Consider the following 21,384-nt stretch of genomic DNA (forward strand, 5'->3'; position numbering starts at 1 on the left):
GATCTAAGCATGGGCACTATCTGCTTGCCCACCCAGTGTAGGAAAAATGCCCAACATGATTCAATGGAGTCACAACAGTAAGACTTGGGGTGGGGCCCTCAAAGGCTAAGGCTACCTGCTGGGTTAAATGCCCAATGCCAACATGGTACTCACCCTTCCAGAGTGCAATAAATTGTTGAAGCGCTTATGGCACTGGATCCAGGTGCACCTCACCATGTCGTGGGAGCTCACCACCTCCGCCACCTCCTCCCAGGCATGTTTGGTCGTGTAGGGGGGCCTCCTCCTCCCATCCTGGGGGACCAACACCTCCCGCCGTGCTGCCACCTCCTTGAGGAGGGCAGCATGGCAATCATCTGAAAAACAAGGGGCGCATTGGCCCCCCGCTGGCCTACTCTGCAGCCTGCCCTGCTCCTGTGGCAGACCCTGCAGCCTGGCCTGTTCCTCTGCCCTTCCCTCTAGCCTGGCCTGCTCACCCAAACCCCTGCGGTGCGCCCTCGAACTGGCCATTGTCAACAGGAGGCTGCCAGACCTTTGTTTAAACAGACTGCCGGGTCGCCATTGGACCCGGCGGTCTGGGCACGCCCGCCGCCCGCACACTCCCACTATCCACGGGAATTGGCAAATACCCTGGGCGGGCCTTAATTGGCCCGCCTGTGTAAAATGGCAACGTGGGACCGATCACGGGCGGTGATTGGATCTGCACCCGCTCTCCCATCCCCACCCAGAACAGAAAATTCTGCCCAAAGGGGAGCCTCAAGGTGTTGCAAAGAATGCAATTTTCCAATTGTTATCCCCAATTCTCGTTATTCCGGTCTTCCTTATTTTAAAATAGTCCAGATTCATCTCTTCCATTGTCTTAGGGTGATGTCATCCTATCTCTGTAACTAATGTCATGTAGACTAAAGACAAATGTCCATCGCTTGTTTTCCTGGGCTTCCAGAGTTTACAACCCATTGCAAACAAATGATATATCCTTGAGATACAGATTACCAATATATAAACAATGTCACATCCGCTCGCCAACATTACACCAATCATAAACATTCACATTAACATACCCTAACCCATTCCCACAATTACTAAAGGCGTTCAGGACAAGTGTTAAAAACACTTCCTACCATAATATCAGAAAGGAAAGAAAATGTTTCCTCTAATACCGACATTCTTCCCTACAAACACAGTTAATCAATTCAATCAATGCATGGGTTTCATTTAAAGATGATGTCAGCCTAATTTCAAGCTACTTTCAGCCATTTCTTCAAACATAGAGCTGCTGTATCCAGACTCTCAGGCAACTTAAAGCCGTAAAACTATTAAATGTAGTTTCTCACAAGCAACAGCTTTCCTATTCCCCAACTAGCAGAAATTCAAACTGAACCATTTGAAAAGTGTTAAAAATAAAATCCATATATGTTATAGACCAACAATGAACCCTAAAAATTAATGGTTTTATCAAGATCTTACACGTGGTATTCTTAAATGCTGGGATATTTTAATCTGTGGTTATATATCGTTCTCTGTATTACAGTGAGTTTTCTGGGTATGCCCTATATGCACTGGGCCTCTGACACAGGTTCTTTAAGCCGATGTGTTACTCTGCCCCTGCAGCTCAAATGTTCAGGGAAAGCAGTAAACGGTAACGTGCTTACTCAGAGATACGGGAGGAGTTAAGTCAGCTTGCAGTTCTCGAATAGCCTATTGCTTCTCCAATTTCATATGTTCTTATATTCTCAAGGGAAGGAAAGCGCGCCTCATGAGTAGATCAGTTGCCTGTCCTGCTCAGTGTGGAATGATCATAAAAGAGGCCTTGGAAGCAAAATAAATAACTTTGCAGACAATAGGAGGAAACTATTTTATAAATGCAGTCAACCCAATTATTTGTGAATAAATTCAAAATACTGCAGATGCTGGAAATCTGAAATAAAAACTGAAAATGCTTGAAAAGCTCAGCAGGTCTGGCAACATCTGTGGAGTAACAAAGTTAATGTTTCAAGCTTGTATGACTCATCTTCAGACTCTTATGAAGAAGAAGGGTCATGCAGACTGGAAGCATTAATTCTGCTTCTGTCTCCGCAGATGCTGCCAGACCTGCTGACTGTTTCCAGCATTTTCTGTTTCAATTATATGTAAAATTTACCATGAATAAAGTCCAGCCAATATTAGTGCTGTTCATAGCTTTAGCTAGACAATGACAATATCAAGATTATTTAATATAAATAATTGGGATGGAAATCCCAAGTTAATATTTTTCAGAATGAAGCAAATGGCTTACTTACGAATGGTCTACAAATGTGTTAAATGCTGCTCTGCAAACTTCTGCTTTTGTTCTAACCTGATGCACCCATGAAGAGGCTGATTGGAGTTTTTAGGGAGTAAACAGCCTAAGAAGATTTTCATCAACACTCAGAGCCACCCCAGTGATCTGTATATCAAAACAAATGCACAAGGCAAGACATCAGGTGAAAGAAAGCTCAAACATATCTGTGAAGCCCCTTATTCTGAGTAGACTGGTGGTACTCAGTTGCCCAATCAATGAGGAATGATCTGTTGTGTAATACCTGTGGAATGGAAACAAAGAATAGTGGCAATTTTAAGAGAGAGAGATAAAAATGAGGAAGAAGGGGAGGAGAACAGAACTGCACTTTTTGCTGCAATTTTGTGCTCCAAGTGCAAGTGGTGCTGGTCCCATGGAAGCCCTGAAGAAACAAAAAGGTGCTGGCTGTGCTTCCGGCCATCCGGCATGGCATCCTATACTAGCAGCCATCTGAGTCTACATGGCAGTAACCTTGGATCTCAACTGAGCTTCCACTGCAGCGCAGAAATGTTGTGTGGCTTCCACCTGTACTGCAATAAAAGCTGAGACACCTGTGTCACGTCTGCTAGTGCTGTTATAGAGTTAACTACCACTTCTAGAATTGAAAGGAAGGGCCCAAGCTCTGTGCGATGCTCTGTACCACATTGAAGCCGGACTCCTCCACACTTCTTGACAGTGACAGGAAACTATCTGAAAGGCCTGCCTATGCATCAAGTATTTTGGTTTGCATATTCATCAATATCCTCCTGTATGCTGCCCCATCCGAGTCTTCAGATAAGTCCCCAGCAGCAGGCCCCGTCACCAGCCTCACCCCACTGGGAGCTGGCAGGTGAGATATATACGAACATGTGAACAAGGAGCAGGAGTAGGCCATTCGGCCCCTCGAGCTTGCTCTGCCATTTAATAAGATCATGGCTGATCTGATAGTAAACTCAAATCTGCATCTCGCATATCCCCAATAACCTATCGCCCCCTTGTTTACCAAGAATCTATCCACCTCAGCCATACAAATATTCAAAGACTCTGCTTCCACTGCCTTTTCAGTAAGAGAGTTCCAAAGACTCACGACCCTCTGCAAGAAAAAACTTCACCTCATCTCTGTTTTAAATGGGTAACCCCTTATTTTTAAAGTGACCCCTAATTCTAGATTCTCCCACAAGAGGAAACATCCTCTCCATATCCACCTTCTCAAGGTCCCTCAGGATCTTATATGTTTCAATCAAGTCGCCTCTTACTCTTCTAAATTCCAGCAGATACAAGCCCTAGCCTGTCTAGCTTTTCCTCATAAGACAACCCACCCATTCCAGGTATTAGTCTGGTAAACATTTTCTGAACTGCTTCCAACTCTTCCCCTGCCTTGGCATCAGCCCATTTAAGCCTGTGACTCTGCATGCAGATCCTGGCTCTATATTAGCCTCTAAAATGCTGCAGTGCCAGTATCTGAATTAGTGACTCCGACTGTCAGATCAAGTGACGGAGTCTTCCTCAGAGGTCTGGTGCAGATTTCTGCCTCCCTCCTGGGGTTGGTGTGGTTGGCCATGCAGGAGTTCTTGGCTACCTGAAAGCATAAAAACAGAAAGGGAGGGGCGTGGTGGAAAGCAAGATGTCCATGGGGACATCTTCAGCAGCTCGCACTTCATGCCATGCAGCAGGATGAGGAGTTGGGAGTTGAGAAAGGTCAAAATTATCATTGTTCAAACTGCTTTTGTCAAGGCTGGAACTTACAGGCCCTGTCACAGTTGGCCACATGCTGTGCAGTACTAAATATTTCCTCTATTAAGGTCGGGATGAAGGCGTGCCTGTCCCCCACCATTTTGAATTTGCTCCCTTCCATTGCGCCTAACCTTATCCTGCAAGAGATGCGGCAGAATGTTAGTGATTCTGTCACACCGTGTTTGTGTGATGTGACTGCTATAGCAGAATAGTTGGAGATTTGTGAAAACAAAGAGAGGTGGGTGTGAGGCTGGCATCATTGAAAGGTGTGTAAGGGTAAAGTGGCCACTTAAGTTGATCTTAAGGCCCTCCTGGCTCCCCATGGAAACATGACTTCTTTCCTCCATTTGACTTCCATCAATAAGGCCTCCAGCATCACACCCGGCACCTAGGATCACTCTCTCGTCACTGGTGCTCCATTTGTGCAGCTCCTACCTGCTGCCATTGTCAGTACAGGGAGTCAGCAGCAGCTTCCTTTCAATATGTGCAGCTCCTCTTTACGCGGGGCAAGCTGCCTTTACAAGGGACAGGCTAACTGCAGCATGTGCTATCAGTGCATGTTACTTAGCCACGCTGCTTAACCAGCAAGTCGTGTGGGCTTCAGTCAGCCCTCGCTGCAATCATTTAAATGAGAAGGCAGCACAAAGCCTGTGTACTGCCTGCCTGAACAGGAATGGCACAGGGAGAACACAAACAGTGACCCTCACCCAAAGATGGGCCTGAACAAATTTATGGCCCCTCGTTCCTTCCAAGATGTAATCTGATTGATAATTTTTGATTTAGTGGACTTTACAATAGCCTGATATAATGAAATATCATTCCATTCTTAGCTTAATTGCATCTATTGTGTTACAAAACCATGCTTTATAAAAATTACTTTATAAATTTACTGGCTGGAAACTGCTATTTGGACTTTAAAAAGACTGAGGTCACATTCCAGTGACTTGGGACTGCAGCAACTTCTATGATGGCTGAAAATTTGCATTACTGTGCATAATAAATTCCAAAGCCATTAAGTGGAGCCAGCCTGTCTAGATAAACACAGCAGAGACAATTACCCTGAAGAAGTGGGAATAGGATCATCTCCTAACACATTCACAGGACATCCAGACTATCACCCGGATGGGGATTGTGCATTAGATATAATCAACTCAGGCAATGAACTCTGGCTGAGAAAGTAATCTACTCCATCTGTAGTCTAATCGAGTCAAAACCATACACCTGCCATACACTAGCCATGACCACAGTTGGTTCACTGGTCAGTTGGAGTGAGAGAGTCATGTGACAAGCCAGCTAACTCTTTTGTGTAAAAGAAACTGGTTTCTTCAGACCGGAGACAGAAACAGAAATGATGTCAAAGTGGCAAGGCCCCAATGTGGGCTTTTCTCTCTTTCTCTCCATTTATTTCTACAAGCTCAAACTCTGTCTGCTATTTTTCACTATCCCTGTTCCACAGAGAGGGATTTTAAAGAGGAGAACAGATAAATCAATCGTCTACATTTTAAAAATGCCCCGGAAATAGAAGCACGGCAAAGCTCAGCCTGGATCCTCCATTAACCTATGAGAACTATTTAACTTCAACCTTTACTAGGCTTTAAAATATATTTTAATGCATCCTCCCACTATGAATTTCAAATGTGTGTGTGTGTGTGTGTGGGTGAGAGAGAGAGCGAGAGAAAGTTGGAGCAATTTATTATTTGTCCTAGACCAAGTTAAGTACAATAAATATTATTTTCTTTTCTTTTCAAAAATACTCTATAAAACCCATTGACCCAATATTGGCCCAACTCTATAAAACCTCTATTGACTGCATAAAACCTGTCTGTTTGTAGCATGGATTTTCTGCTCCCGTTTCTGATGGGCATCATGGGGGTCGGGGGGGGGGTGGGCTGCTGGGGAACTTGCAGGACAGAAATTGTTTTCATGCCGGCGTGAAATCACAGTCAGGTTATCCGATGGTTTCCTTCATGGCTGATTGCGAATCCCACCGGAGGCTGGCGTAAAACCCATTCACACCCTGCTCATAGGCTACAAAGTAAGGCCCGACCGGAATCGTCCTCTACGCCCAATTTACTTGTGGCATGAAAACATGCTGGTATGGAACACGTCTGGACAAGATTGACGTGCAGAACTCAGGACTTACCTTTAGGGCCTTGCTCAGGTCGCGGACATCCGAGGAGAAGAAGATGCTGGAAGCCTATAACTACTGGAACATGAGAGAACACATACATCGCATGGTGGGTGGATCCTTATGCACCTGGCTCTGTGGTGAAGCAGCTCTCAAAAGGTAGGATGTTTCCACGCAGCAGCTTCGACTTCACTGATACTTCAGACCTCCATCTGGACTTCAGGGACTTGTCCATGGGCTCACCCCATCTTCCAGGGAGTTTGCTATGAACAGGTATGGATGAGCGGTGAAGTGGGGATGGTTGGGGGATAGGAAAGTTTAGGTGTAACTGGGAGAGTGGGTTGTACCGGGTGTGGGGATGAGGTTTGAAAGGGGCGTGCAAAGGTGTTGGGGGGTGAAGTTGGGGGTCAAAGGTGTTAGTTGGGGGTGAATTTGAGAGGGGGGTGCGAAGGTGTTGGGTAATGAAGTCATGAAGGGGGCAAAGGTGTTAATGGGAGTTGAAGTTGGGTGGAGCAAAGGTGTTGGGGGCTTACGTTGGTGGGGGAGACAAAGGTGTAAGTAGAGCAGAAGGCATAAGGGGGGAGGAAGGTGTATGGAGGGGTGTGGGTGTAAGGGGAGAGGAAGGTGTAAGAGGGAGGAAGGTTTACGGAGGGGGAATGTGTACAGAGGGGGCATGATGTACAGAGGGATGATGGTATAAGTGGGGAGGAAGGTGTAAGGCGGGAGGAAGTTGTACAGAGTGGGGAAGTGTAAGGTGGGGGGTGGAATGTCCAGGTGAATGTGCAAGGGAGGGGTCTGTGGCATCAATGTGAGCCTCCTGGGGAGCAATTTCATGGTGGGTGTAATAGGAATGGTGAGTGTGTCATGAAACTAACATTTATTTTCATTATATTATTGTAGTTTATTGTAAAGCAGGTTTATGGGTGTGAGTGTAGATGGTTCTTTCTATGTGATTTAATTGAATTAGAGTCAGATAGACTGTAGGCTAGAAATTATTTTAAAAAGTTAGGAGTAAAAGGCATTTGAAATGCTAATGAGTACATGGATGAGGGCTTAGCATGTAGGGTGTGAAGGAAATTTGCATTTTTACATAAGTGAACGAGCTGTTTGGGTTTCAAAGGGATAATAGGATGTTTACAATAACAAGATAAGCGAGGCCAACTAATGTGTTTATTTTTCCCAAAGGTACTGACCATATTGGCAACATGAAATATTTTTATATTATAGGGAAAGTAAATTTCCAAATATATATAGAAGAATAGAATTTGCAAATTATAGAGTGAAACATATATAAAGAAAGATGGAAGATTGGTGCTGTGGTAAACTTGGTAGCTTGCCTATTTAAATTTAAAATCTTTTTTGGACTGTTGCCTTAAAGGGGATGTGCAGTTGGGAGTCTGGTTAATTAGGGGTTTGTTATAGTATTAAGTAGCTGCAATCTTATGTATGTATTGAAATCTTTTCTTTTGTTATTAAATATTTTAACTTATTTTTTCAAATCTCTAAAGGTGTTTGTGGGCTCATTACTTCTGAATTCAGTCCACAAATATTATTGTAATAAATACAAATTGCAAAACCATTGTGATAGTGTGATAGCAAGTTTCCCTTGTGAATTTGGTCTGCCTGGCACATACCATCTGGCACGTCATAACAAAACTGGGGGCTCTTTGCGGGAATTTTGAAATTTCTTGATTGGCTTCGAGTTGGTGAATCTTAAGGCTATGAGTATGAGAAGCACACTGAACTCAGGAATTCGTGTGAGGGATTTTAAAGTGGTGAAACTGCAAAAATGTCTTTATTCATAGCTAAGACATTTCTGGGAATAGAAGACATAACTCTGATTGGTTTACAAAAAAAATATCTAAGGGTAAGTTAGCAGAATTGGTGGATAAGTTGCAGTTGAGATTAACAGCAGGGGCAAAGAAAGCAGACATAAGTGAACTTATAGCCCAGTATTTGAAATTGGAAGGGAAACCTGAAACTAGTGAGCCACAGCTGGAGGTAGGAAGACCTCAGTTACAAATGAAGAAGCTTAAACATGAACAAGCAATGGAGATGAAGAAAAAAATGGAATTGGAAGCAAAAGAAAAAGAAAGGGGATTTCAAAGGGAGCTTGCAGAAAGGCAGAAGAAAGAAATAAAACAGCACAGGGAATTGGCAGTTGAAAAAAATAACAAACGAGGAAAGAGAGAAGGAGAGGGAGAGAGAATATTAGCTTAAAAATCTGGATGTTAAAAAAGAAATCTCAGAGGCTGAGGGAGGTTCTGAGGATGAAATGACCACTTACATTCAAAAGCTCAGTGGGGAAATGTTTAAATTTGTACACGCTCTTCTGAAGTTTGAGGAAAGGGAGGTGGAGGCATTCTTTAATTCATTTGAGAAGATAGCTAAGCAGATGAAATGGCCACAAGACATTTGGACATTACTTTTACAGAATAGGTTGGTTGTAGAACTTTTGATGTTTATGCTTCACTGTCAGTCAAGAAGTATCGATGGACCATGATGCAGTGAAAAAAAGCTATTTTGGGTGCATATGAATTGGTTCCTGAGGCGTACAAGAAATTTAGGAATATAAGGAAACACCCTGGTCAAACTTACATTGAGTTTGAGAATAAAATAAAGTAATTTGACTGGCGGATATGGGCATTAAAGGTAAAGACTACATATGCAGCTCTTAAATAAGTAATTCTTGTGGAAGAATTTAAAGAATCAATTCCTTCGGTAGCGAAAACTCATGTGGAGGAACAGAGGGTTAAAACAGCAAGGCAAGCAGCAGAGATAGCTGATGATTATGAGTTAGTTCACAGATCTAAACCTTTTTCCATCACCCTTTTAAACGCGGGAAGTATAAAAATTAGGAAGGTGAAAGGAAGGTAGGTAGTCAGGGAAGAAAAGGAACGGTTGGAAATTCTCAGGAAGTCTTTTCTTAGACCAGAAAGGAAGGTGCTGCGGGTAGAAATGGCACACAAAAACTGAGGTGTTTTCACTGTAATAAGGTTGGGCACACAAAGTCAGTGTGTTGGAGGTTACAGGGAAAATCTGTTGCAGTAGTTGAAATGCAGGAAAGTTCTCAAAATAAGAGTACTGTGGGTTCTGAGATCTAGGTACAGGGGAAAAAAAAAACAGTGGTTTGTGTACAAACGAAGCAGGAAGAATCAGTGATAGGTAAAAAAGTGGGAATGTGTTCACAGTTTACCCAAGGGAGTTCTGAGGGGCAGGTTACATAAATGCTTAAAGATTTTGTATATGAAGGGGAAGCCTTTCCATATGTATCGTGTGTAGCAGGCAAATATATTAAAATTTTAAGAAACAAGGGGCTAGTCAATCCTTAGTGTTATGGGATAGTGATATTTGTTGTTCAGAGGGAGTGTTGTGGGAAAAAATTATAATAAGTGGGATTCATGGAAATGCTAAACCTATTCTATTGTGGAAGATAAATTTAAAGAGTAAGTGGAAAATAGGTGAGGTGATTTTTGGCATAGTTGGAAAATTGCCCATCGCAGGGATCCAATTTATTTTTGATAATGATATAGCTGGGTCACAGATGTTGGTGTTGCCTACTGTAGTCGAGCAGCCTGTGGAGATGCATTCAACAGAGATGTTACAGAAAGAGCATCCTGGATTGTTTCCAAATTATGTAGTAATGGGATCACAAACTCACAGGTTAAAACAGGAAGAGGGGGAGTTTAAAATCCCTTGTGTATTTGGTCCACCTGGTAAACATCACCTGCTATGTCATAACAAGTGTGAGAGGGTACATCGGTACTGGTAGAAGAGGCGGCGAGGGTGGTTTGTGAGGACATGACGGCACACACAAACTCTAGGGGTGGGAAGGAGGTCAGGGAGGTCAATGTGGAGGTCAATGTGGAGGAACATGCATGTTCTCTACCTTTGGGATTTTCATGAAGGTAGGGAACATACACGTTCACCTGGACATTCCTGAAGGAGAAGGGTTCGGGCTGCAGGGTAATGGTTGGGAGGTGGAAGGTGATTCTCAGGGGTCCACTCTGATGGGGGAAAAGGACATGGGTGACTGGGTGAGGGGAAAGGATGGAGGAGCTTACCAGAAACCTAACGACTGCCATATCGCACAAATCAAAAGTGAGTGGAGCCTAGTGTTGGACGGACACAGGTGATGCATGGGAGCACAAACAGTGGATGGGTAGAGATGCAGGTCAGCTCAGACAGACAACTGAAAGAGAATCCCAGCAGGCAGCATTGGAAATGCACGGGACATTGAGATGAGTTTGAAGGATGAAGGCTCTGCATGCATGGAAGAGTGCTTGCATGAGGCTCCTAAAGGCCCTGCCACGCACACATTTCTCCCTCCGGATTCACTCCTGGTCTGGCTGTGTGAAGCTGAACTGCAAGTATGGGAAAGTGGGGGGTGCGATGGTGCAGGAGGAGGACTCATGAAGTCTGTAATGAAGCTGAAAGACAACATTACACATTATTCAGTGAAATTTAATATATTTTCAGATTATAAAGTGACAACATGTGTTCACCTGTGCAACCACTTGTGAACAGAATTTCTTGACTTTTCTAGGCCTACCACTTCTTCTAGGTGCTCCCCTGATGTCTGCAGCAGGGGTAGAGGCAGCCTGTGTAGTGGTTGGCCCCGTTGCCTCTGATGACTTCAGCGTGCATAGTCTGGAGAGCCGATGCCTGGAGGGCCCCGGTTTGCTTTGGCTGTCCTCCTGTGGGTCAACTGGTCTCTGCGGTGACAGAGGGCAAGATTGAGGGGGTCACAAGCAAACATAACTCAGAGGGGGCAGACAGCCTCTGAGGTTCCTGAGTGGATGACCCAGGGGTGTCCAGCTGTCATTCCTCCTCCCTTCAGGTGCCCGAGGGCCCCGGTCTGACTCATGGAGGGGAAGGAGCACCTGGAGGGATGGCAAGGTGCCCTGTTTCCCTCTTGTATTGCCACTGTAGGAACTCCCACATGGCTACCGCGATAGAGAGCAGGTCCGCTCACAGCTGCGGGCTCTGCTGGACCAGAGTCTCCATGGTGTCCGCCATCCTTCCCAGGGGGACCTCCATGCCCGCGCATTTGAGCACCATTTCATTAGAGAGCGGGCAGACGCACTCCTCTGATTCATGTGCCGCCCTGTTGCGGGCTTCCAACAGCTCGGCATAATGTTCCCGTGCCTTCTGCTGACTCTCCATGATGAGTTGGAAGGCTGAATCCAGAGGCTCTTCATCTGACTCCCACCTCACAGGTGCCTCTTCCCCAGCAGCCCTCCGAGTGCTGGGGAGCTCGACTGAATCTTCCTCCTCCTGTTGCAAACATTTGAGCGTGAGGTGACCACCGGGTTGTGAACCTGAGCCTGTTCTACATCTAGGTCCCACCGAGGAGTGTGTCTCTGCGCTGGCAGAGGGTGCGGGTAAGCACTGTGACAGGTCTTCTTGGTTGTTTATTTCCAGCTCTTCAGTGGAGGAGGAGTCCTCTTTGTTGGAGTTAAGGACCTGGATGGAGTTGAGGGACTGGCTGACTGAGGATGTCAATCGCTTGGCAGAGCTTCCTGTGAACCAAAGTAGAGACAATTAACGCACAGCAGCAGAGTCAAAACCAGGAAAGAGAGCACTCTCTCCTGTCGCATTAAGAGAGAGATGAGTGTGAGCAGGACTCATGCCACAGCAGATAATAACGATACGTGGAATGTTTGTGTGGTGAGCGGAGACATGGATGAGCTGAGGACACGAGATCTAGAGGCTATGAGCCTGATGGAGACGTGAGAGTGTGGGCAGAATTTTGCCCTCGGATGGCAAGCGGGCCCCACCGGCTTGGCAGTGGGCAGCCAGCCGACCCCCGGCACTAAAACGGGGCCTGCATCCCCAACAGGAAGCGCAATGTGCTTCCTGTGTGGGGGGCGTGGGGGGAGGTAATCCCCATCTGTCAAAGTGCGCATGTGCATGAAAGAGCGCACTGCTCCCTGAGGCAAAGTCCTGTCTCAGGGAGATTACTGACAGTGGAAAAAACTTTAAAAATAGAAACATTAAAAAATTATTAGCATGTCCACCTCATGTGACAATGTCACACGAGATGGGATATGTTAATAAAGAACACATTAACTTTCTTAATTTTTTACAAAATGGACATGAAACTTCATCCCGCCAGTGGATGAAGTTTCATCAATAATCTCGAGCCCGCTGGGGCTCCTGGTCTGCCCACCAGCCTTAAGCTTGGCCAGGCAGGTCTTTAATTATTTTAAATAGCCTGTCAATGGCCTCAATTGGCCATTGACAGGTCAGTGGGCAGACAGCTGATTTTGCTGTCCGCCCGTCTTCCTAAAAAATTAAATCGACTGGGATGACTTCGGGAATTCCTCTCAACGTCATCCCGTGTCATTTTCCCCTCGGCGACTGGGCCCCACCCCCAAATCGCCAAGGGGAAAATCCTGGCCTGTGTGTGAGCGTTAGTGGTGTAGTCGCTTGAGGTGTGAGATCCTTGTGGATGTGTGGTGGGTTTGGGAGTGTGTGTTGAGAGAGATGAGATGGTTGACTTACCCAGGCAGAAGAGGTGAGATCATTGGATGGCTGACCTCCTCTGTGCTTCATTGGCGCTCACTGCCGCTGCCACAACCTCCCAGGGCGGATTGGTGACTGGTGGACCTCCTGCGGCCAGAGTGAGGATAGAGGATATTGTGGCAGGCCTCAACATCATCGAAAGATGCATCACTATATTTGGGGGCTGCCGTCTTCCTGGCTTTCAGGAGCAGTCCTGGTCTATAGACATCAAGTAGATTGTGCTCTGGTGTGTTTTAAATATGGCGCCTGGGGTGCTGAAGTGTTGAGGTGAAGGTGTGGTGGGTAAGTCTGAGCCTGCCTGCCAGCGATCTGGTGTGTTTCCCGCTCATGCATAGTGAATGAGACGGGGCGAGCTGGACAGCAGACGATATGATGCAAAAACCCACCATTGCCGGTTGTTCCCCCATGTGCTTTATTACATGTTTCACCACACAAATTGGAAATCATCTTGTGATTATTATTATGGTTCTTTTTAAGGGACAAGGAAAGAAAAGGAACAAAGGCTGTAAGTAAAGGAAACTGAAATGAAAGTAAAGATGTTTTAATTAAATCTGTGCCAAACTCGGCCAGCAGGAAAAATGTTGATTTTTACGTCCGCCACCACACTTCATGCAATTAATGGAAAATTGCCCCTGTATCTTTTACAGTCACAGAACATAAACAGTTAAACACACACTGAATTAGCAAGCATATCCTTTTTGAATAAAAGCTGCGGTGGTCAAAGGAGGAGTGGGGGAAGAGGGGAGTCTTTCCATCTCTCCTCACTTGATCGCAACAATAATATGAACAAAGAAATGTTGGTGAGATAGGGGAAGTGTTTTATTTCCAATATCTGACAAACATATGGCACAAGAATGAAGAACGAGTGGTTTATGTTAACCATCCAAAATCATTTTCTAACTATTTCGTTGTTCGATGAAGTCCATTTAAATTTCAATAGAAAATGAAACCATATTAAAGGCTTGAAAGGGACTTTTGTGCAAGCAGCCGAATTTACTTGAATAACAGTTTCAGAACAAGTTAGTAAAACAATTCTTATGCAAATGGTTACTGAAGCAGACGAGCAGCTATTTATTATTAATTTTAGACATAAAAAAACTCATTCTTTTGCTTTTCAATTTTAATGAATTCCAGTTCCAAAGATGAGTCTGAAGAATTTGATTTTGTGCGATAATGTAAAATAGGTAATAATGAGCTGGCAATCATTTTACATTTTTACTGGATTTTATTTCCAGTGAAATGAGTAGAAATAAAAGTGGGGAGAGATGTAAGGTGGGTTGTCGATTCATTGTCACCCATGTTAAATTTTCAAACACAGTCTAAATATTCCCCAATGTGCTTTATTACATGTTTCACCAAACAAATTGGAAATCATCTTGTGATTATTACTATGGTTATTTTTAAGGGAGAAGGAAAGAAAAGGAATGAAGGGTTTAAGTAAAGAAAACTGAAATGAAAATAAAGGTGTTTTAATTAAATGTAACATTTTGACAATGATAGTAAAACATTTTCTGGTGTGCTAAAACCCAGTGTGAATGTTATGTTAAAAGCAGATCACGTTACAGGTCACTAGCTTGTAGCCAATTAAAATGATTAATTTACTTCCTCCAGGTAATGCATGATTTTTACAACAGCCCTCATCCCTCAATATCAGAGTACATTTTCATTTCTGAAAATATGGCCAGAAGATTGCAAAAGCCAGGTCATGGGCTGGTGATAGGGTATTTTTTTTTATACTAACCCAAGATCTGTCACTAGTTCAAAATTCGTACAAAAAAGCTTCTACAGCTCTCTGCCTGAAGGCAGGTCCCACCCAAAGTGTCACAATCTGCACAGAGGGCAGGTCCCAAATCCAACCCAGCTGGAGTGGGAATGGAACCCCATGCTTTTGGCAACAATGTGATTCACGCTGGCCGTCCAGCCACCTGGCCTGCCCAAAGGAGTCTGAGCTTTTAATTCACCGATCAGGCTGCCAAGTGGGACCTTGTCAAAAGCCTTGCTAAGAGCTACAGTTCACTCAGGAAGACCAGCAGCTGCAGCAACATGCATGTTGTGGTCTGGAGCTATGAAAAGTTATGGCAGGGTATCCACATTTCTTTTCATCACATGGTTGACCAGGAATCTCCCCCAATCTTACCACCTGCCATTGGCAAACATTGGAAGGATATGCAGATTGACACTCAACCTGTTTAGTGACATTATGAACAGACCCTCCTTGGCCATCAAGTTCCGGAGTAGGAATTGAACCCTAAGCTTCTGGCTTGGAAGCAGGGACACTCCCCACTGCGCCAAAAGATCTCCTTACAGAGAGCTAACATTCACAAATGAAAATAGGATAATCAAATTTACTCAGGGTTATTAACTTTTTGTCAAAACATAGATTCAAATGAATAAGGTCTTTCAGCACATTTCATCTAATACTTCTAAAAGATCAACCCTACCATCTTTCCTTTGTGATTTTTAACTGCTTCTTAAATGAATCCAATGTCCTAGACTTGACCATATTTCCTGCCAACATGCTCCAACGAATGATTGCGCTGTCTGTAAAAAAAAAGAATTTCCTGATACCAGTCTGCATTTCAAACTTTGGAACCCTAAGATTGCCTTCTATTGTTAAGTTGGACTTGGATGTACTAGTGTGGGACTACTTTCTCCATTAAACATCTTGTATAACTCTATAATGTCACAAGTTCACTTTTGAGAGTTTTTTAAATTTGTTCTCACCGTGTAAGAATCACTGGCTAGGCCAGCTAAATTAATTGAGTTTTTTGATGAGATAATTGAGAGGCTTGATGAGGGTAAAACAATTGATGTGGTGTACATCAACCTCCAAAGGCATTTAATAAAGTGTTCATAATAGGCTTGCCAGCAAAGTTAAAACCCATAGAATAAAAGTAACAGAGGCAGCATGCATACTTATATTGTTGAGTGACAGGAAACAGGATGGCTGTTTTTCAGACCGGAGGAAGGCATACAGTGGATTCCTGAGTGGTTGGTGCAAGGATCACTGCCTTTTTGATCTATGCTAATGGGCTAAAATTGGATGAACAGGTGCAATTTCACAATTTGCAGATGACACAAAAATTGGAAGTAATGTGAATTGCGAGGAGAATGATGATTGGTTTCAAAAGGACATAGACAGGCTGGTGGAATGGGTGGACACATGACAGATGAAATTAAATGAAGTGTTGCATTTGATATGAAGAATGAGGAGAGGTAATATAAAATAAAGGGTACAATTCTAAAGGGTGTGCAGGAACAAAGATACTTGGGGTATATGCACACAAATCTTTGAAAGTGGCAGGGCAGATGAGAAAGGGGTTAAAAAGGTATATGGGATCATGGGCTATATAAATAGGGGCATAAAATATAAAAACAAGGAAGTTTTTAATGAGCTTTTATGGTTCAGCCTCAACTGGAATATTGTGTCCAATTCTGGGCACAACACTATTGGAAGGATGTGAATGCATTCGAGTGGTTGCAGAAAAGGTTTGCAAGAATGATTCCAGGGATGAGGGATTTCAGCTATGTGTATAGATTGGGATGCCTATCAAGACTGTTACTTTATCCTGCTTGGTGTCAAGCTTTGATTGTGGGAGTTGCACTCATCCAGGTAAGTGGAGGGCATTTCATCACATGCCTGAGTTGTGCCTTGGTGGACAGGTTTGGGAAGTTATTAGGTGAATTAATCACCACAAAAAGAAGTCAAGGCAGTCCTCTCACCTCATCTCCGGAATCCAGCTCTTTTGTCCATGTTTGTATAAAGGCTGTAATGAGGCCAGGAGCTAAGTAACCCTGGCAGAACCCAAATTGAGCAAACTGAGTAGGTCATTACTGTTTAAGTGCTGCTTGACAGCACTGTCAACAACACCTTGCAACGCTTTGTTGATGATTGAGAGTAGACTGATAGGGCAGTAAGTAATCAGTTTGGATTTGTCCTGCTTTTTTTGGAAAGACATAAATGAACAATTTTCCACATTGTTGATGGATGCCAATGATGTTGCTGTATTGAACAGCTTTAGCTGGGGTGCAGCTGATTCTAAAGCACAAGTCTTCAGTACTACAGTTGGGATTTTGCAAGGGCCCATAGCATTTGCTGCATCCAATGCAGGTAGTCTTTTCTTGATATCATGTGGTGTGTATCAAATTGACTGAAGACTGACATCTAAGATTCTGGGGACCTCAGGAGGAGGCTGAGAAGGGTCATTCACTCAACATTTCTGGCTGCGAATGCTTTCAAATGCTTCAGCCTTGTCGTTTGCTCTGGTACGCTGAGATCACCCAGCATTGATGGTGGAAATGTTTTTGGAGCCTCCTCCTCCAGTTAATTGTCCATCACCATTGGATTTTGCAGAAATGCAGAGCTCTGATCAGATCCATTCACTGTGGGATTACTTAGCTCTGCCTATTATACACTGTTCCAACCATTTACACTGAATGAGGTCCTGCATTGTAGCTTCACCAGGTTGGCAACTCATTTTTAGGTATGCCTGATGCTGCTCTTCACATGCTTTTCCATAGTTCTCATTGAACCAGAGTTGATTCCCTTGACTTGATGTTAATGATATAGTGAGGGATATGCTGGGCCATATGGTTACGGATGGTGATTGAATAAAATTCTGCTGCTGCTGATGTCTCACAGCACCTCACATTAGTCCAGTTTTAACCTTCTAAGTATGTTTATAAGACTGAAGGAATCTTGTTTTTTCAGTTGATTCTTGAGCTCTCCAACATCATGGGTCAGCCTCACTGCTCTTTTCTGCACTTTCTTTGGGCCTGAATGGTACCATTATGTTATGGCAACTAGTTTACAGTACTCTTGATGTAGCTGGACTGAAGGAATGTGCAGATTCAGAATGATCTCCAGGATTTGAGCTCAACTGTTTTGGCAATATAATCCAGTATAATATTTGTTTTGACATCTCACATTATTAATACAAGGTGAATGGCAAGCCAATTAACATCCCAAGATTTTCCTTTAACATCACCTTTGAAAATTTTTCCCTGTTTTTGTTTGAACTAGGAAAATGTTTGGCAGTCAAATAAATCTTTCTTTGGATAAAATGCTGGAACACCTTGAAGGTAGTAAGTATTTGGATGTTGCCAGTGAAGCATGTAAGAAATGCTGAGACCACTAGTTTTCAAAGGGTCTAAATTATCCTCTACAATACTGTCTGACCTGTTGAATGCCTCCAGCATTTCCAGTATTTTGTAGTCTTTTTGTGCCTTGGTTTACAATATGTTTCATTTGCAAATAGTCGCAGTCAAATGCAAAATCATTCAATGAGATGTGATGACAATGTCTTACAGTGATTTGGGGCTTTGAATCCAAAAGAAAGAGGAAAGACCTGCATTCATTTAGCAACTTTCACAACCTTAGAATGTCCCACAATGTTTTACAGCCAATGAGGTGATTTTGAAGTGTAATCACTGTTGTAATGTAGGAGACCACCCTGGACTAAGTGGTGTGCATGGCTGTAGTGCTCAGAGGCAGGTGCCAGACAGTAACATTGATACTAGTGCCCACTGAATCTCCACATTATAACAGCTTTCAGGACTAATCTATTTGTATGATACAAAGGCGAGGGTAATGGAAAGCCAACCAATTCAGAAGAAAATGGAAATAAAAGATGTTTGAGCTTAGAACATTAAATGAAAATCTCCAGATAAAGCTACTGAATAAATCCTTCATGCATATGAAAAAAAGAATGTAGTTGTAATTCAGTAGAAAAATACAAGTCGATTGTTCATCGAAGGAAAAATAATGAAACCTAAATTTTCTTAATGAAGACTGTTATCAAAACCTGAGCACTAGTTCGGTATGGAAACCACAAGAGGAACATAAAAAGAAAGACTTGCATATTTATAGTGCTTTTCATGACCATCGGATATCTAAAAGTCCTTTACAGCCAATGAAGTGCTTTTGATGTGTAGTCATTATTGTAATGTTGGAAATGTAGAAGAAATTTGTGCACAGAAATTCCCACAAACAGCAATGTGATAATGACCAGTGAATCAATTTTGGATTAAGGGGTGAACATTGACTAAGAAACCAAGGGTAACTCTCCAGCTCTTCTTCAAAATAGTATAATGGGATCTTTTACATCCGCCCAGAAAGACAGATAATGGTTCAGTTTAACATCTCAACCAAAAGACAGCACCTCTCTTGGTGCTGCATTCCCAGGACTGCACTTGAGTAACAGCCATGAATTTTGTGCTTAAGCACTGGGGTAGGAGTTGAATCCAGGACCTTGTGATGTACTGGCAAGATTGCTACCAACTGATTCACAGATAAGACTCCAAAGAGGCTTAGGAAATGTTACTAATCACAGGAAGATCAAAAGGCACATCAAAAAAAAGAGCAGAAAGAAACAAAGTAAACAAAAATAAAAATTGAAGTGATATAAGAACAAAACCCTGATGAAATGGCAGAATTTATAAGAGAGAGAAGCTATTACATGATAAAAGCCAGCAACCAAGAAACAAGGGTCGAAACCAACCAAAATATAATGTAAAGAAAAAGGCATGAGAATAGTAATCACAAGAAGTGGTGGATAAAGGAAACAGGGACAGACAGTAGAATTTGGATTGTGTTGCATTTTGTTATTTTGTTCCCTATATACAAATCAAAAATGACCATTTATCAATTCATATTGATATAATATAGATGTTAAATTATAACTCCCCACTGTTTAGTGATGTAAACTTTATACTGGAGCCCACTGATGGTTAAGCAGGGTTATATGCTGAATAATTGAATGTACAGGCTAGGAGGGCTGCAGGTTTGATCCTTGGTTTAGAGTTAGCTAAGGTTAGCCAGGTGGCAGTAGAGGTGCTGTAGCTGCTTCTGACAATTACCTAAAAACTCCTACTGGGAATGTGAATTTATAGATGTTGGATGAAGACTAAGATTGGATGTGATACTCCTGCAGTTTTTAAAAAAATTCTTACGTGCGGCTGTGAAGGCTTCTATATAAATTATGGCCACTTGAGCAAGACACTAGAGGGCAAATAACATCTGTTGAGCTACACTCCAGTGGGAACCATACAAGAGAGGGGAAACAAAGCTGCCAGGCAAATATTACAAGGCTGTGTTTTTATGCTTTAAAGGTGAATGTGCATGCTTTCAGCAGTAAAAGCTCACTTTGTTTCATCTCTATCACTTAAAATGGTCCATCACGTTGCTTAATAGCAAATGGTTTTATTAGAATCTTCATTGATTTAATTATTCCCAGTCAAAAATTACAATGCTATTTCTTTAAAATAACATTAGGTCTGATGCTCTTACTTCACTCAGTAACTCTGTTCAGCTGTTCCAGAACAATTTGTTTGTAATTACAGTGAGCACGAAGAATTCTTTAAATATAGTACAAAGAGATTGAATAAAGTGGGCCATGTGGCTGTTGTCTGGGTTGGAGACATTCACTTTAAAACATTTCATTTCAAGAACTTACAGTTGTATCCATTAACTAGAAACAGGTGGGTCCTGTTTTTCAACACTGAGTATTTGATCTTAATTTATAAGGTAAGAATTAAGATCTATCTAGTGAGGAAATGAAAGAATGCTGTGACTTGAACTTTAAAAAGTCCAAAACTTTAAAGCAGCAGTAAATCAAACGTTCTATTTCTGTTAGAAATGTTGAAGAGAAACTTTGGGGTTTATAACTTGTTTCTGTGTTTAAAAAAAGCGGCTTTCCGTTCTGGTCTCTCGACTAAACAACATCTTGTGTAAAAGTTCACTGTTTGGTGAGTGCTGTAGCCAGTCAGTACCTCATAACTACACAACTCCTTACCTCCCACAACTCTATCCTTCTGCAATCATCAAGTTTTGAAAAACTAAGATGAGTGTCACAACTTTCCTGTTCCTCCATTTACCTCATCTTCCCATTTATTGCCTTCAGCTTTAGTGGTGTTCTTTTTTTTTTTCGTTTACAACAAAATATAATGTTTTGCCTTCCCCTCAGTCCTCTTCACTTTCCTCCTGTTCTTAAAGAGCTCCATATTCAAAATACTTACGACAGCCTGAGAATTGTCTCGCAGTCACCTATAACCTAAACTTTTCACTTTTTGCAAATCATTTTTTCTGGAAAAACATGTTTGGTAGAATAAAAGTTAATTTAAACAGTCCAAGTCACACTATTTTAGTTATTAATGTCCTACAATTTTAGCGCTTATTGGAGATTTTCACAGAGTTTTTTCACAATTGGAACAAGTTGACACCATGAATTTTATGTTCCCCCCAGCGGGCATGCTTCCCACCCCAACCCCCCCCGCAGTAAAATGGGTCGCACACCCACCCCACCACCTTCCCGCCCACCCCCGAGCTCACCCCCATAATACAAAGGGTGTGCGGGCGCCAGAATTGGCATACTTGTTATCAAGCCAATTGAACCTGGTAATACGCTGTATAAAACAGTTGCCGTGGGCAACCGGGCGGGAGCAGGCAGCCCGATTTTTTTCCCCCAATATGGTTAAAGGCCAGAAAGGGAGGGGGGAGTCGCACTTCAGGGCTGCCCTTTGCCAATCGCAGGGCGACACCCCCTAAGGTCAACTCTTCCCTTCCTTGCTACCTGTTCCCTCTCTTAAACCCATCCCCTCCTCTTCCCCTCTCCCTAACCTACCCAAACCCTCCCACCCCAAGACCCCAGGCTTACCTGCTCCAAGTATCCATATTCTCCTTCTGCTGCAGTCCTGGCAGCAG

The sequence above is a fragment of the Cetorhinus maximus genome, chromosome 7 (genome assembly GCF_964194155.1).
Source record: "Cetorhinus maximus chromosome 7, sCetMax3.hap1.1, whole genome shotgun sequence".
Classification (NCBI taxonomy): Eukaryota; Metazoa; Chordata; class Chondrichthyes; order Lamniformes; family Cetorhinidae; genus Cetorhinus; species Cetorhinus maximus.